Source organism: Orbicella faveolata, unplaced genomic scaffold (assembly GCF_042242905.1).
Source record: "Orbicella faveolata isolate gen_17 unplaced genomic scaffold, um_ofav_v1 contig_2, whole genome shotgun sequence".
NCBI lineage: Eukaryota > Metazoa > Cnidaria > Anthozoa > Scleractinia > Merulinidae > Orbicella > Orbicella faveolata.
The window spans coordinates 19104915-19122436 of record NW_028301547.1 but is presented as its reverse complement, the minus strand read 5'-3'; the positions used below and the strand labels follow the sequence as shown (position 1 = coordinate 19122436).

The window sequence follows — 17522 nt, the reverse complement described above, 5'->3', positions numbered from 1 at the left end:
TTTGCATCACCTCGCACAGAAACCATCGGGAGTTCGTTCAAGACTATTTGGCAAAACCATATTTTGAGATGGAAAAAAATATTAAAAAAAACTGATGTTTTGAAATATCAAAATCGCTTTATCTATGCGAGGTGGTGCAGTAGTTTTTTGACGGTTTTTTGAAACTATTACCTTTGAGAAATTTTTTTGCGATGAAACATGTTTGAGAGGTAAACCTCTTTAAAATTTTTCTCAAAAAGTTGTAAGGGGAAACGCTGTGCAAATTTTTTTTAATTTTCCCGCCAAAAGTCTTAGTTTTTAAACGCGAACTTTTCCCTTCACACGTTTTAATTAATTTAACTGATTTCCATTAGTTAATAAGTTACTTATTGCAAACCAATAAAATGAAATTAATGAAAACAACAAGTGGTAGTTTTTATTGTGAACAGTTATTTTAGCATTGTCAAAAAATATTCAAGGCAGTAGAAGTAATAAAGCCAATAGAAGTCAATAATTACACACGCGTCTTCAATATAACTTTTATTAGCTTTCCAATAATACACTTAAAAATTCATTACAAACAATTTGAATACGTTAACAAAATAAAATTGCGCTTTTAAAGGGCCTGGTAACTAGTCAAAATGTAGGCTATCTCTTTCACTATTTTTTTACTATGTAGGGTTGCCAAAAAAAAAAAAATTCTGCGCTTTTGAACAGAGTCAAGCCAGAAATCAAGCATATACTTTGACTTTTGATGGGAAAAATCTTACGTACTGATAGTGCAAGATTTTTTACGCCAAAAGACTTTGCATAAGTTCGACTCAAAACTAGACACCGTTTGAAATTGCAGACCTTTTTTTTCTAAGGACATTATTTCCACTAGAGGACTTAGTTTCTTTACGATATTTTTCTTGGCCCTTTAAAAGCGCACCCTTTTCATCAATTGAGTGTGTCATCGAAAACTACAAAGTTTTCAGTAAAAATGTGAAATTCACACTAGACAATTAGACAGTAATTTTAACGAGTTTAATAGCGAGACTTCCAGGTTGAAAATTCGGGTTGCAAAAGCTATTACAGGTAAAGCTTGTATTCTACCTTAATTTTAAAGATGCAAACTTGAAATACAATTCACGGTTTCCTCAGAAACTAGCAAGATACGAGGCAATCTGGCATATACTAGACAATTTGACAGTAATTCCAATGTCTTCTTTTCACTCTTGAGTATTGTGTTGTGAAATCGCTAATACGAGCTCCGCCCTAACAATGTTTCGCAAGAAACGCAATCGAGATGAACTTTGTCTTGTAAATCTACCTTACTTTTAAAACGCGATCCACTGAAGAAACATCTAAACGAAGTCCTTAGCTTTCCTTTGCTTCTTTCTCCATGTTAATGTCACTGCATGTACACTTGAGACGGCAGCCTGAAAGACAGATAAATAAAACGTCCAATTAACAATGGGTATACTGAAACTCAAAGAACAAAATATACAGACAGTGTATACTCGACTAAAGTTTACAAGTTAATCCTCTCATCGAGAATGCGTTTGTCGTTTGGTTATATCATCCTCATAGAAATACACGGAGTTTACATAAAGAACAACTTAAAACGCCAACAAGCAACAACACGAAATACATAGCACCGACTTTAAATATAACAATAAAATTAACCTTCAATCAGGCGAAAAGCACACTGGCAAAATAGCACAGTATAAATTTAACGGCAAAGATGTTTCCGCTAAACGGACAATATTTGTATTTTCTTCCTGAGGAAGAATTTTTGCGTTGTGAATAGTCGCCAATCTTGAAATAACTCGTGAAACTTTTGAACATAGAAAGCTCTCGGGTAACTTCAGATTTTTACAGTATAAAATTAAGGTAATGTAATTTGTCGGACTCTGCAAACAAAATTCAAATATTTACACAAGCGAATAACAAGACGAAGTTGCTTTAAAATCCAAACTGTTGTTCAAATGCAATACTTATGCACAAGCAATTATCGTTTTCTAAGAGGTCCGCGCAAGACAATTAGTGAATTATAATAAATTTTACAGTAAATTACGGTATTTAAATTATGGTATTCTCTTGTTCACCTTTGATCTGAAAACCCGGCAGCTCAGCCAGAATTGACAAGACGGCTTTAATAAAACTACGACTGAAAACTATTTCAAGAACATTTCCCAGTGGTATCTCAAATCCCAGAGGGAGATCAACACAGCGGTGAAAATCAGAAAAATGTCATCCATGACAAAAAAGTAAATAAATAACTAAGTGATAAATTTGGACGCAGTTTTGAAGCATTTTATATTTCTCTCCCACAGCATTGTTGTGTATCAAAGTTTTAGCATATGATGGGATTGACGTCTGTAACTAAGAAAGTTACTTAACGTGAATTTTCAAGACACATGGAGTACTCTCATGTGGCACTGTTATTATGCTCTACAAGGTGGTTCTAACTTTAAAATCTGTGGATACCCTATATTTGTCCACTCAAATCAGTGAATCTATACAGTATTTTTATGTACTATCAATAGCAAAATATAATTTGATACATTTTGTACTTTGCAACTCTTGAGATGATAAAGTAAATTTTTTTTTTCAACAAGAACTTCACGTCTAAATTTCGGGTCTGTCTGGTGTTCTTTGCTGTAAATTTCTTTCAGGGTTTGTTCTGAGAATTTGCTGATATATCAAGACAATATCCTCCAGTTCATAACCTTTCTTCTCATTGCTCAGTCCTTATTCAGTCCTTAGTCAAGGAACAAATTTTCCTTACTGGTTCCGAGTTATCTAGACAATTCCTTTTTGAGATTACTCTCTAAATTCTCTTCACTGTTTCTCCATGATTACGTTTTGGACTATCAGGAGAAATTTTAAACTGATCAATCAGAGGCTTAATGGCTAAGGAAGCGTAACCTGTGCATGAACAGCAAAGCAATTGGTTGCTGATCCAATTAGGCCCCTTGTCTCACAATTTAAATATTTACCGACAACAGTACCTAGAGCATTGTATTCTAAAGGAAATTTTGTATAAATTATCCTAACCTGTTAGCCATGCAACAACTCAAGGGTTTCTTGAAATATCTGAACAGTGAAACAATAACATCTCTGTTCGTTTAAATTCTTTGCCTGCATTGCGTCCAATTATTCCTGGTACATGCAGCATCAAGTGATTAAAAAACCCTCCTTTTAAAAGAAAATTGTTACTCACCCAATAAGGATCCAATGTCACAATTTGATTCTTTTTTCCTCTTGAGCCTCAGCACATCTTTTATTGGTTCTTCTCTGTTTTGTACCTGGTAAGAATCAGGAAATGTTTTAACTTTATGGCATCCTTCATCTCTTAATTTCAAAAAGTACAAAACTATAAATAAACCATCAGATTTTTTCCAGCTTTTCCTTGTCTCCGTTGCATTAAGTGATAAGGTACTGTGCACATTTTTATTTCACCTGAATGGGATGCTAGTCTGTCACAGGGGTTAGCACCCAGTCAGGGTTCATACCCTTTTTCAGAAACAAATTTCCAGGACATTTCCAGGACTTTCCCAGGACTCAGACTGATTTTTCCAAGACTCTAAAATTCACATTAACCCTTTCACTCCCAAGATCTTAATGTTAATTCTCCTTACTGTCTGCCATACATTTCATATTTTTTACTTGAGTTTAACAGATTTCCAGAACTTTCCAGGACCAGAAGCCCTTTTCCAGGACTTTCCAGTCCTGGAAAATGTCACAATAAAATTCCAGGACTTTCCAGGTTTTCCAGGACCCGTACGAACCCTGCCCAGTATTAAATTCACCCAGTGCCCAATTGTATACCTAAGAGGAGAAATGAACAGTCAAACCTTCCTTCCGCAACCACCCAAAATGTCAAGCCTAGTGGTCACTCACAGGAGGTGGTCACTTACAAGAGCTTAGATCATATTGGGTCGAAATTTTGCCTCATTAGCATATGGTAACTGCAGAGACTTGAAATGTTTATTCAAGCAGAAAGTCAATTTTTGAGAAAAAAAATCCGGTACTTCCCATCGAAAGATTTCTGTCTCTTGTACTGCCCAGGAATACAATAATGTTAAAACACTTTATTATCCAATTTATGCTCTATTATCTGTCAAGAGGTCACTTATGGAGGATAAAAACAAACGAAAATTTCAAACTTTTCACTCTAAAAGTGGTTGCAGTCGCTTACAAGAGGTGGTCACTTACAAGAGGTTCTAAATATAGAGATTTGACTTGGAAAATTTTGGTATTTTGGAAGACTGGAGTGTCTTGTCCAAGAACACAACACAGAGACCCTAACCATTTGCTCAAACCCAGACTGCTTGATGTGCAGTCCAGTACACTGACCATAAGACCACTGTGTCCCTCCCCTACGAAACGATACTCCAGGCATTGTAGCCTTCAGGAATTTTTGTACATCCTACCCCCAAAGGACTAAGGTGTATGGCTGTATGTTGAAATAGCTGAACAGTAGTGAAACAATAACATCACTATCTGTGTCAGGCCAAGTGATCCAAAATACTGCAGCTTATGCTGTGCTACCCCCACCCCCCCCCCCTAGATGGGATGCTAGTGTGCTAGCCCCTTACAATGAATTCACCAAGTACCAATTGCAGAAAAGAACTGTTTTCTCCTCCTGTGTCCTTTTGATAATTCACTAGACAATCTTTTATTATAGAGTTTTTCTGTACAATATATAATTAACGTATTAATTAGCTCTTATTAACCAAGCTGGAGGTCTGTATGGGAGAATCTTGACCGAGGTCGTGAGTACAGACCCAATGCAGTGAGGTCTGTACACACGACCGAAGTCAAGATTCTCCCATACAGACCGACTTAGCTCGGTTAATAAGATGTTTATTATATGGCAAAGAAGAAAACTTTAATTCGATTAATGTAACTGGTTTGCCGACAGTTTGCTTGCGAACGGCGATGAGCTTAACTTAAACCTGCCGAAATTTGCTCGTTCTCTTTACTTGTTTGTTTTGTCATCAGGGTTTTTGGCAGTGCCATAAATGATTGAGAAGAAAATAAAAGAAAATGGTGAACATTTTTGTATTTTAGTTTGCTACTTTGTCAACGCAAAATGAAACCGGCCTAGCTAGATGCCGGTCTAGATGGGAAAATCTAGACCGCAGTCAATATCGATTTCAGCCAATCATATTCGTGAATTCGGTAGTTCCCAGTCTTTGTGAGACGCAGCCATATAATAATAATTAATTATTACATTTTGAGTCCAGGGCCCCTCTGGATATCAGCCTCGTTGCTGACTGGGCCTCCCTGGCTAAATAAAGTTTACCTTTACCTTTTACCTTTAGGGTGCAAGAACTGAGAAGACACATTGTTGTTCAGAACTATGGTAGATTAACTTCTGTAATTTTTTTGCCTTGATCTGGAATGATTGTTTTCCAATATTTTCTGTTTGGAAGCTTTTTTATTGTAAATAACACACCTAAGCAATTATAGTAATGTTCCTACTTCATTTGTCAAGAAGTTTTTACTATCGGGTCATTGACCCAAGACCCTGGGGGGGGGGGGGGGGGGATCCCATATAAAAAGGACAGAAGTGCTTGTCGGAAATTTTGAAAAGAACCCCTAGGAAGTGCCAAAAGATCTTGTTTTGTGGGCAGAGCAATATCAGGAAAAAGAAAAGCACATTTTTCTCTTTAGTATATTTCAATACTAATAAATGCATAATGTCTTACAAGAACTTGTCTGAATTACTTGAAATAAAGAAATCTTTACTGAGGCATTTCAGTGTCTTGCTTTGCCTGTTACTAGCTACATGTTATGGCCCTGCATTTAAAAGAGGAGAACCATTCCAGCTTATAAAAATTTGCACTGCTCCATGTTTTAACTTGACTTTAAGTTAGTATTATTTAAGAAACAGAATATGTGCACTGTGTTTCCATCAAGTTAAAGAATCACGAGTGGAGGTTTAGGAGAACGAGAAATGTGGAAGCTGTGGAAACACTCGCTTGTCAGCTTGAGTCCCACAGCTTTTTTGAGTTCTCCCAAACTTCGACAAATGTTTCTATAACTTGACAGAAATAAGGAGAACATGTGTTCTATTTCTTTTAGAAAATTCTTCAACGAGAAAAAGAAAACAACTTGTTTACTTTGATCATCAAAATGTAAATTCTCTTTGCTCACGCCAACATTATGTCAACAGCTGATGCTAGTTCTGTGTTTCTATTGAGTTATGGAAACGTGATTTTAAACCAATCAGCATGCATGCATATATTTTCTTTGGGCTGTGTAAATAATGGGTGAAACTGACCTGATATCACCATTCTTGTAAAAACATCATAAGCTTTAAATCTTGTAATTCTCTGTCATTCGTTTGTCTGCAGAAAAAAGAAAAAGGACTGTTTTTAGATTCACCTTGTTAACTTTACAATTCCATTCCAATGCAAGCAAAAAGTGCACAACTGCACAGGTCAGAATCTTGTTCCCTACCTCACCACCCTTAGCTCAATAGGTTCCACCTTGATTCTCTGGGATTGTATACTTATTTGGCTGCATTGATCTACATCATTTCTTGACTTTCAAGGCATCTTTCTTACGGCAGAAATTTTCCTGACGGTCATATAGAAAAGCTCATGTTCACTTTACTTGTACAGTGTACAGTTAAACACAATAGCTTTATAGCGGAACTCGGGGGCTGCCAAGTGGAGCCCCATACTCATATGGGAAAGAAAAGGAAACCCTTGAGTTGATTTTCTCATGGTTATCATGGCTAGCGGTATTGCTCGTTGGCATGTATGCACGATGACAACGGCAACGACGATGGCAGAGTTGCCCAACATGGCGGCCATACTTCAAATAATAGGTTGACAGAGATATGCAGCCTTGGTTTACCGTGTACTTCCTTGATATTGGACATCCATGTTACGATCAAGTGACACCTGTCAAAACAAGGTATCCGCTGACCAGTATCACGTGACCATATTGTGGGCTCAAGTTTACAGCTTCTTGAGGTCACATTTTTTTAAAGTTGATCGCTGACCAAGTGCTGGTTATCGATTAGATCGCAGGCTCATATTAGGTTAACTTGTTGGAAACAGGGCAGGATTGTTTGGAAGCCGGTTAACGCTAACCCAGGATTAAATGTTAACCAAATTATAACTTTTTTCTTACATACAAATGTTTTTTGCTGTTTTCTTTTGTGTATATGGTGATTATTAAAACTCAAAACAGGCCACACAATAAACAGAAAACCTCACCGCAAAGTTACAAAACTCAAATCAAAATTCTACCTTTTTCTGGGTTAGCTTAATCGGACTTTGAACAACCCGGCCCAGGAGCTACGCTCTTAGGCTGGCCTAAATCTATATATTAAGTATCACCGGCTATCAAATGTCTTAGCCACAGAGATGCTATTGTCTTTCATTGAGTCAGTGCATTACCAACATGCCAAGGAACTTGATAAACAAAACTTACAATAACGGAGGCTATTAGCAACATTAACTTAATTGGTATCTTTATCAACAAATTATTATTTAAGGCTCATGCCAACCATTCCTAGATTCATTACTGACAATACTATTGTATGCTCATGCTCATCCAAAATTATCACTTTTACCAACTGTTGCACATCAGGTCTCACTGAACAGCACTCACAAACACATGCTATGCTACACTGGTCTTTGTACCAGTTTCATGCTAGGCATGTCACCTATTTTCCTTTGCATAGGGGCTACTGGCCTGGGTGCATTTCCACTTAGTTTAGTCAACATTGATCGATGTATGCAATGCAAGTAGATTGAAAATTGTGGCAAAATTCTAGGCAAAAATTTCCTGTTTATTTACTGATGAACTCTTCTGTGAAAACTTGGCTCTTTTGAGAAATTATTTAGTTCAGAATTTACTCTTAGGAAAATAGGCATTGAAAATGGAAAAGTTGCCATTCAAGATGCAACGGTCAATGGCTGGTTTTGAAAACACTGTAGGGAGCAGCCAGTGTCCACGGTCCCATTTACTGCCAGATTTGCTTAGTCTTTATTCATATAATTAGCGAGTGCATTGTTGTTAACTTAGAACTTAATGCATGCAGTTTCAAAAGTTATACTGAAGACCCAGTAGATGTGTTCCAGCTGACTGCTCCAGCTAACAAAAATAAATCAATCAATCGATCAATCAATCAATCAATCAATCAATCTTAAAATCAATCGATCGATCAATCAATCAATCAATGTGTAGTTCTAGAAAATATCCATATCCACCCTAAGGAAGGTTAATGGAAATTTCAAGGGGGAGGGGGGTTTCAAAAGCCCAATTTTTTAAAAGGAAAGTATGACACTGAAATGGAATTTCCGGAGGGGTGGGGGGATTCAAGCTACAAAACCTTCTGTGGGAGGGGTATACATATTTTCTGGAACAACACAATCAATCAATCAATAGTTTGATCATCCTGACCTTAAATTGTAACCACTCACAACACGTTATACCACGAGCTTCCTGCCTTACATGGATCCTCTCCTTTGACTGAAAGAAGTGTAAAGAATTATCATGAATTTAAATTTATTTACAGTGGTACCTCTTTAAGATGGACGACAAACCCCTGCGAAATAAATTCCCAGTAGTCTGGGAATTCCTAGGAATTCCTAGGAATTCCAAGTTATTCCAAGACATGCAAATTATGCTTTATCCAAGACCTTGGAATTTCTGGGAATATTTGGGAATAGTGGAAGTATGACTGGGAATTATTGGGAATTCCTAGGAATTCCAAGTTATTCCAAGCCATACAAATTATGCTTAATCCAAGACCTTGGAATTTCTGGGAATATTTGGGAATAGTGAAAAGTATGACTGGGAATTGTTGGGAATTCCTAGGAACTCCTATTATTTCCCAGACTGTTTTAAAAAATGTGTTTGGAATATCTAGGAATTTTTGGGAAAAGCTAAAACACATGAAATATTGTTGGAAATTTCTATAAATTTCTCAAAATGTCAAAATTAAAGATGAACTCAGTGCATGAATCAGTTTCTGTGAATTAGTAAAAATCAACACAATCATTTCTCTGGAGTTCCATACCTTTTTATTGTTCTCAAGCTCCAAGATAATTATTTCCAAACAAATGTACATTAGTTCCAGTTTAAGTCTGACAACTCAACATAAAACTATAGCACTGATAACATTGCTTTTTAGATCCAACGTGATTTGTTAGTGTATATGTGCCCGTATGGACCCTTAAATCAAACACCCAGAGTTTAACTGATAGAAAAATGGATGCTCTTAGATTTGATAAATAGATTAAGCAAAAAATTCTGTCAGCATAAATGAATATACATTATTTACAATTTCAATAAAACCAAAAGTATACGTGTATATATGCATGTATATATTTAATATAATTGCAGATTCACGCACATACCCATCACAGCCCACTGTTGAACAATTTTTGACTTGATCCTTTATGACTTTAGGAAAAAGAAGACATCTCTCACAGATGTCATAAATGAAAAGCTCACACTTGCTGTACATTTGTAAAACTGTACTGTGACATTCTCTGGACAAATTACCAGTAGTCTCATTAAAACAAGGATATCTTTAGCAGCCTCTCATTGTCATACAATGTCTTGAAATTAAGGCCAAAATAGCCATACAGGCACATTCTTTGGCAGAAAAATTAATGTTTTTTCTTGGGAACCATTAGTTTCACTTTCATCAGGGGAGTCCAGTGAAAGGCCATCAGTGTCAGAGTTCTCAATTTCTTCAGAGGAGTCGCAACTGAAACTTCAACATCATTACCTGAATCACTGTCTGTGGACAAATCTGAGTTGTTGTGTATTACATCAATTGGTGTTTCTGTAGTCTTTTCAGGTATAGGCAACTCGGTTTCATCAAATGCTTCTGTGAAGCTTCAATTCTTGCATAAAGGTTCACTCCATAATCCATCAAAGTCATCCACAACATTTTTGCCAACAGCCATCTCACTCAGGTGAGCCGAAAACTCTGAGGTCTTCTGTTCATGTGCTGGAAATGATCTCCAAGAAAAAGGGATGCAAGAGAGGGAGATGACGTCAACTGGTCTGTGAAGACTGCTTTAAGCAATTTATGTGGTCGAATCTTGTAGATTTTGGTATGGGTATAGTGGGATCATCAATATGTTTCTTGCATTTCCTTGTCCTCGCGGTCACTTTAATTCATGACACAACAAAATCAAAAGAATCAAAAAGATTATGAGTCAGTGGGAAACAAATAAATAACTGACATAAATAAATGACAATGCAAATAAAAAAACCTACATCTTGATGTCTTGAAAAGACTATAGATCTCATATCATGTTAATCGTTATAAATAATTCAAAAGAAAAATGACAAGCGTTGCAAATTTATACTTGCTGCATTGTGCTGACTGGGTGTTGAAACACGTGGGCTCTCAAAATAGATTTGGTGGACTAATACAACAAGCTTAAGCTTATTTCGCAGAATTTATCTCGGTTCCTCAGGTCGATCTGAAACCTTTTAGGTGAATTTCGGCCTTTGGGGTTTTTAAAGAGCACACAATGCATTGCTTAGTCTGATTTATTTACAATTATAGCTCATCACAACAGAAAATCCCTATAAAATTGGATTCCTTACCTTTGCAGTGAACTTGATTTAAGTGCCTCACGATCCTTTGTTATCTTGACAACCATCGAGAACAGATCAACCAGTTAAAGTACGTTCCATTTTCCTCCTTGATTTCTTCGTAAAAAGTTTGTGTAGTTATTTCCTTTTGAAGCAAGACCCATCTTTCAGAAGACCACCAAAACAGCGTGGAAAGGGAAACAGACTTGCCATCGAAAGCGACTGGTCCGGCAACCTCGTTGCCAGTCTCTCTCTCCTTCTTCTCTAGTTTCCATTCTCTCCTCAACTGATCAACTGAACTAATCACAGCACGCGAATTTTCACGTGACTATCCTGGTGACTGAACGTGACAAAGATCGCGTTATTCATTCTCTTTTGGCGCCCATCTTTGAATTTAGCGTTAACGGTTGATCGCTCGTGCGTTTTAGTAGATTTCACTTCCAAAATTATATCAAAATGGTTTTTGCTGCGGTCCTGTGATCAGAAGAAAACAGCGTGAGTGTCATTAACGAGAAACAAGTTATTCTTGGCGAAGATTTGGAGTTAAAAGAAAGTCTTCCTGTGGATGTTTCAACGGGGAAAAATTCAAAGGGCAGATTAGCCGTATACAGAATTATTTGGTGAGTAATCGAATTCAAGTAACCTTATATTATACAACGTAAATTCTTGTATTTAGACAAAAGCTTTTGAATGAACTTTATCATCACGAATCATACACGAGTGGGTCACTCAGTCATGGCATGAAATGAATTCTGGCTAAAGCAGAGTTGAAACAATTTAGGTTGGCCAGAGTGCGTGCCTGAACAATTTGATTTGCGAGGAACAAGTCGTTTCTCTCGCCTCACTTGTTCAAACGAAATAAATATAGCAGTTCTCTCTGATCCCAGTCATTAGTTCTTGACAAAAACTCCAACGAGGCAGCCACAGTGTGCATGAGTTTGATGTCTCCTGTGTGTTTCAGCCTGACTGTATGGCAATCCGTGTTGATCTTCAATTTTTGTCCATCTGTATATTCTTTTGTGTTTACTCTATTATTTACAGTGTAAATGTTCCTTTAATGTTTTAAGTGTCTTTTTTAATATTTCTAATGTCTAAATTTGGCTAAAAACCGTGATATATATACAGTGTATCCTCCAATTCGAGAGTTGTTGATACGCTTATAGAAGAAGGAAAACCTTGATTTAATCTACTGTAGGCACAAGATTTATGTAACATATTTATCAATAGTATACAAGCACCTTCACAATTATCAAGTCTTCTCTTTTAACATTTCAACCAGCTTACAGTCAGGTCTTAATTAGCTGCATGTATTAAACTGTGAGCACATAAATATTTGGATCTCAGTCTTACAGTACCTCATATATATCGCAATGTAATGTATTTTTTTAATTTTGTTTTAGGTGTCATACAACAAAGATGAACATGAAGAGGCTAGCTGTTGACACCCTAATTAGAGGGCAACAAAAGAAGCTGTGGAATCAACAGAAATAACTGAACAGCAGCTAAGTTTGCCCAAACTGAGTCTTTTTTTAATTTTAAGGATTGTTTCAGTTTTGTTCTTATCATTGATTCCTTACATTCATGAAAATCCAGATTTGTTCCACATAATAACAATAATTTAAGCTAAAATCTTGTGTATGGAAAATTGTTGGATTTGTAAACCAAAATAGTAAGTAAATTATCTGAAAAAGTTCTCTTTTTATCAAACATGTAAAAGTTTGACCTTCATATCTGTTTTCAGTTTTACTTTTTACTCTTGATGTAATGAAAAAGAAACAGGATAATATTATTATTCTTATGTTTAAATTCACGAAAGCCAATGTAATAAACCATTGATTTAAAACCTGTTTGATGTGATATCAGTGACTTTATTTGCTATTTTAATGCTGGACATTAATCATCAAAATTTTGTCTGCCCTACAAATGATACAAAATTCCCAGTTTTTCTCAGATTTTCCAAAAAATTCCAACCTATTCTCAAAAAATCCTACAAATTCCAAGTTATTCTCAGAAATTCCTAGGAATTTTTAGAATTTTAAGGAATTTCCAAGGTGAGTATATTTCAGTTGGAATTCCTAGGAATTCCTAGGAATTCCAAGTCAGCTCCATGTAAACTTGGAATTCCTAGGAATTCCAAGTCCGAATTACCGTGAAAATTCACACCTTCGATTCCTAGGAATTCCTAGGAATTCTTAGGAATTCCTAGGAATTTTTTTCCTAGGAATTCTTAGGAAATTCCTAGGAATTCCTAGGAATTCTTAAAGTTATCTCACAAGGGAAGGGATATAGAACATTTGATGTGTTTTCACAGTGAAAACACAGTGGGTGCTTTCCATTCAATCAGAAATTCCAAAATTTTCGAAACGGGAACAAATGGTACGGAAATTTCCAGGGAAAGTTTCCAAAAAATCCAGAAATTGTTGAATTTCTGAAAAGCAAATCATTCAAGCAAAAATTTCAGAAATTCCAGGATGAAAATAAAATATAACAGGAATTTCCAGGAAATTTTTTTTGAAAATTTGGGTATACCTCAGGAGGTTGTCCTCCTTTTTGGAAATTATGTAAATCCAGAATTTCTATTCAGCGCTAGTTCTCTGGGCTGTAATCACAGCGAGTTGGACATCCCACTCAAAGATGACTGACGCATATTCGAAAACTGATTAATGTTTTACTTTAGGATCTTGCCACTAGTCTGTCAGCTAAATAAATATGTCAAGATAGTGTTTAATTCCAATTAACACCCAAGTCACTGGTGGAGGGAAGGTGCCTATGAAGCTCAGGGGCTGCAACTGCAGTCACATCCCAAGGCGCTAGAACGCCCGACTGGCCTGCCCAACCTGCAACCAAGCCATGGGCCCCCCATGCCAGGCCCCCTTCAGGCACCTGTCACACTCGAGCCAGATAGCCCAGTGGAGGGATAGGGAGGGAACACCAAGAACTGCTAAACTATTACAATTCAACCGACAACACCACCAACAACATTTTTGTGATACTAGATGTTACCATAGCAATGGGAAAATCTGCTAAAAACATCTTAATTTTATACTTAGGTGATAATATCTCAAAACCAAGTCTTACTAAAGGTGGCTCTAAAACTGCTCTAAAATTACTACATTTTTACCTTCGTACAAAGTTAAATCTTGCATGGTGATTACAATAATTGTATATGGCAATACACAATATATAGGGGACACCAAACTTACACTCACAGTAAAAGTTTAGGGCATTTCTAACAGGTCATACCTTTGCCATGGAAGTTGTAAAATTATGTCAAGGAAATGATTATAAATTGGTCTGCAATGCTTCACCATTATTGTGGCACGCACTGAAAAAGAGTGGTAACATTGATCTATCAAAACAGAAGTGCTGAAGACAGGATGGAAAGTGTTGCCAGCCATCCTTAACTTAAGATTACCCAAGCCTAAAAGCCAGCCAAACTTAAAAGCAGAGCTCCTATTACAATAAATTAACCTGGCTTGAGCCTGTGATCCAATCAAAACCTAGCCTCTCTTCCAGGCGTTCAGTTAGTTAGGGTGCAGTGCAAAAACCAGTGCGTGAAAAAATAAAAAGCACGGCGAGAGCATGTGAAAGAACGCCTGTGAGCAAACTTAACAAAAGGTTGTTCCGGTACACCAGGATCTGGTATACTCTCCGATTGGTCAATTTTGACAGGTTTTGTCAACACTCGAGCATTACTGATATAGATGAGACATGCGCTGTAGTGGCAGTCAGAGGCCCTTCAACGAGTGACACGGTGTTCAAATCTGTGATAAACAACATGCTAAAAGATTTCCCCCATGTGGAGTGCCTTCGCGAAGAACAGAAGGATTGCATAAAAAATATGGTCATAGTTATAGGTTTTGGTAGACATAAGTTGGCGTTGACCGCATGCTAAGTTAATTTAAATTAATATTTACATTAAAGATGATATTATTATCATAAAAGAAGAAACACATACATAAATGCAAGCTAAAATAAAGGAAAAACAATGTCCTGAATATTGTACAGTAGTATCTTAAAGTTAAACTATGGTCAGTTTTGAGTGGTCAGTAAGAATCTTTTATACTTTTTAAAGAGCATGTATGGAAAACGTTTAAGTTCTGGTGGAACAGATTCCCAGATTTTTATTGCGGAGAATTTAAATGTAGATAGACCATAATTAGTACATACTGATGGCTTAAAGAATTTTTGATTTGCAGCATACCTGGTACTATATGAATGAGTCTCTGATGCAGGTGTGAGAATATTCAGCAGTACAGCTGGGGTGTTACTTTTATCATTCTTAAGTTAATGTGCAAAAAGTGATACTTTTAGTCTGTAAATATTTTCAAATTTCAAAATTCCAAGAAGATTATAATATGGGTCAACATGTTCTCTGCCATGAGCAAAGAACATACTTCGTATACATTTATTCTGCTTGGTGCAGATTTAATCCAGTTTTGTAAGCAGCACCCCAGTTGGCAAGACATAGCTTAAGTATGGATAAATAAGGATATAATATAATTGTTTGAGCATATGAAAATCAAAATAGTGTCTTAGCTTATTAATTATACCTACATTCTTTGCTAATTTATTATTTACATGTTGAATTTGGGGTTCCCACTGTAGATGCTTATCAAGGTATATACCTAGATACTTAATATAGCTTTTGCATTCGATATTGTGGATATTTAAATGTATTTTTTTCTTTGATGTTGCGTGGCGTGGTCGTTGGGCGCGTTTTCCCACGATCCATGCTGTTAGCCATGTTAACCATGAAAAAAGAGTTGCATGGGTTTTTGTTTTTCTGCATGCATGTGGTTCTGTTTCTATAGTTATGGTGCTCCGCTTGTGGGCCCTTCGGGCTTCCGGAGCTCCGCTACAAAATCTTGTCCCTTGTACACGATAGCTTGTAACTTCGAATTATTTATCACAGCAAAGTGGGTTTTTATACCTAATAGACTAGTTTCGTTTATTTTGTTTTTAATAACTGTACGCTTAAACTTAAGCTTACATATATGAAGTAAAGTTTAATATGGAGGTAGTAACAATCACCTTGAAATTCAAAGAGCTCTGCATCAGTTCACCAAATGTTTCTACAGTTTTCGGTCCCCAATGCAAGCTCTTTAGCGTTGATACCAATGACAATTTCTTCGCCAACTCGGGTTATTTGAAGTCGAAAAGCAGACACTCTGCATAGCCATTTCTCTGACTCCTTACGTTGTTCAGGCAGGTGTGCGAAGGTGCTAGAGCCTCCGGGGGACCTGGGGGCTATTCTCATGGCCGATATAAAGTATAAACAGAACGGGATCAACGACGAATAACAAACCGTTGTCGTGAAATTGTTCCTTGAATTAATCAAACGGCTTGGAAAATTTTCCCAAACATTTTCTTCGCAATGTCTGGGTTTCTCCAGAGGTATACTGCTCTGTACCCGCCAAAAACGGAACGAAACTTTTAAGAACTTTGGTACTCCTACCTCAAATCCCCATCACGACAGCAGCAACTTTTATTTTGTGCTGTTTAGAATCACATATGAAAAAACAACAACAAAAAAGATTCCATATTTAACATTTGCAGCCAGACACCATAGAGAGGGCACAGCCACTCAGAAATAGGAAATGCAGTAAGGAACGAAGACTCGAGGTACGAGATTAGCATGGCTAGTCGTGCTAAGTGGCTGGGCAATGCGAGGAAGAGTACAAAAAAAAAAAAGAAAACAGTCGTGCAGTAAAGTAGTCGTAGTAGCTAGAGGTGGCCGTTATGGGGAGTTCGGGGTATAATGTGTTACCTTTTTCTTCGGGGGTAAAACATTTTGTTTTCAAAAATGTTTATTTCAGCGAATATGAACCAAAATGTATCAATAAAAAAGAAACTTAAGGGGGTATGGTACCCTAAAATATGGCGATGTTCATGAAAAATTCAATTTCTTGGAAATACAAGACTTAAGACCCTTGGGACTTGTCAAAAACATTTTGAAACGATCTTGCCGAATTTCCTTCCAGATGAGTGTGAAATTTAAGGAAAGTACACAGTGGTGTAAGTTTTTTCACGTGGTAACGGCCATAGCAACGACTGTTTACTATAAGAACGCGACCAAGAATATAGATTATTTTTAATTTATATGAACGAAACTATTTAGAAAAAAACTTTTAAGACATGCACAACTCGATTGGTATAATTATTTGTGAAAAGCTTTGTCTCAAATAACCATCACAGGCTCATTCATTTCCCTTTCTACAAAATAGAACAACCATTGCACCCCATCCCCCGAGATCCAATCTGCACCCCCCCCCCCCCCCACTATTTGTGGCTCGTTAAATGCTTAATACTTCGTGTAAGAAACTTAAAGTGCATTTTTCTCAAAAGTTTACTTTTGTACCGACTGACTTCGCGCCAACATTTCTACTTTGCAAGTAGAATTGCCGAAACTTGGGCTGATCAAAGACCAATAGTGACGTGATGTCATAAACCAAAAAATCGTAACATTTTAAGGTCTGTCACGTGACATGAGATGATTTGTCCACTGGGTGTGGTAAAAAATAAGGTTATTTCCAAATAAAGCTGTAAAAAGCACTGAAAATAAGAGTTAACTGTCAAAACTTAGGTTCATTGCACAGAACAAAACAGAAACTTACATGATATGCTTTTTTCACAGTCAAATCCTGTTTTGTAAAAGAGCAGGAAGTGTTGGCATCAATACTATAAAACACTACTTCAAAAGGCTGTGGCTGGTTTCCATAGCAACCATTTTGCGTAAAACTCTAGAAATTTAATTTCTCTTCTTGAGTGCAATGGAGCACAATTGATCTTTCTTCACCATATTTAAACGAACTTTTTGGTCCATTTGAGGGTACCATACCACCTTAACAGAAACAGAGACAGAGACAAGCGACGCGCGGTTCGGATCCAATTTTGTAACCTTTTACAAAAAATGTTTTTTCATACATATATATAGATAGATAGATAGATAGATAGATAGATAGATAGAT

General features: G+C 36.7%; 2 long non-coding RNA genes across 5 annotated transcripts; one reads left to right on the top strand and one right to left on the bottom strand.

The window, feature by feature from the left end:
• Positions 1–504: 504 nt before the first annotated feature.
• LOC110058979 (uncharacterized) lies at positions 505–16738 on the bottom strand. 4 transcript variants are annotated; one of them, XR_002297699.2, is made up of 7 exons: positions 15586–16738; positions 13795–13876; positions 8395–8463; positions 6436–6555; positions 6257–6323; positions 3188–3272; positions 505–1400 (listed from the first exon to the last, which is right to left on the bottom strand). It is a non-coding gene; the product is annotated as an uncharacterized LOC110058979 (long non-coding RNA). The 4 variants fall into 4 exon arrangements; XR_016207366.1 differs by lacking the exons at positions 13795–13876; positions 15586–16738 and adding exons at positions 9354–10118; positions 10564–10833; XR_016207368.1 differs by lacking the exon at positions 6436–6555 and having other exon boundaries at positions 15586–16735.
• Positions 10938–12398, top strand: LOC149112304 (uncharacterized). The gene is made up of 2 exons (XR_016207365.1): positions 10938–11171; positions 11952–12398. It is a non-coding gene; the product is annotated as an uncharacterized LOC149112304 (long non-coding RNA).
• Positions 16739–17522: the final 784 nt, after the last annotated feature.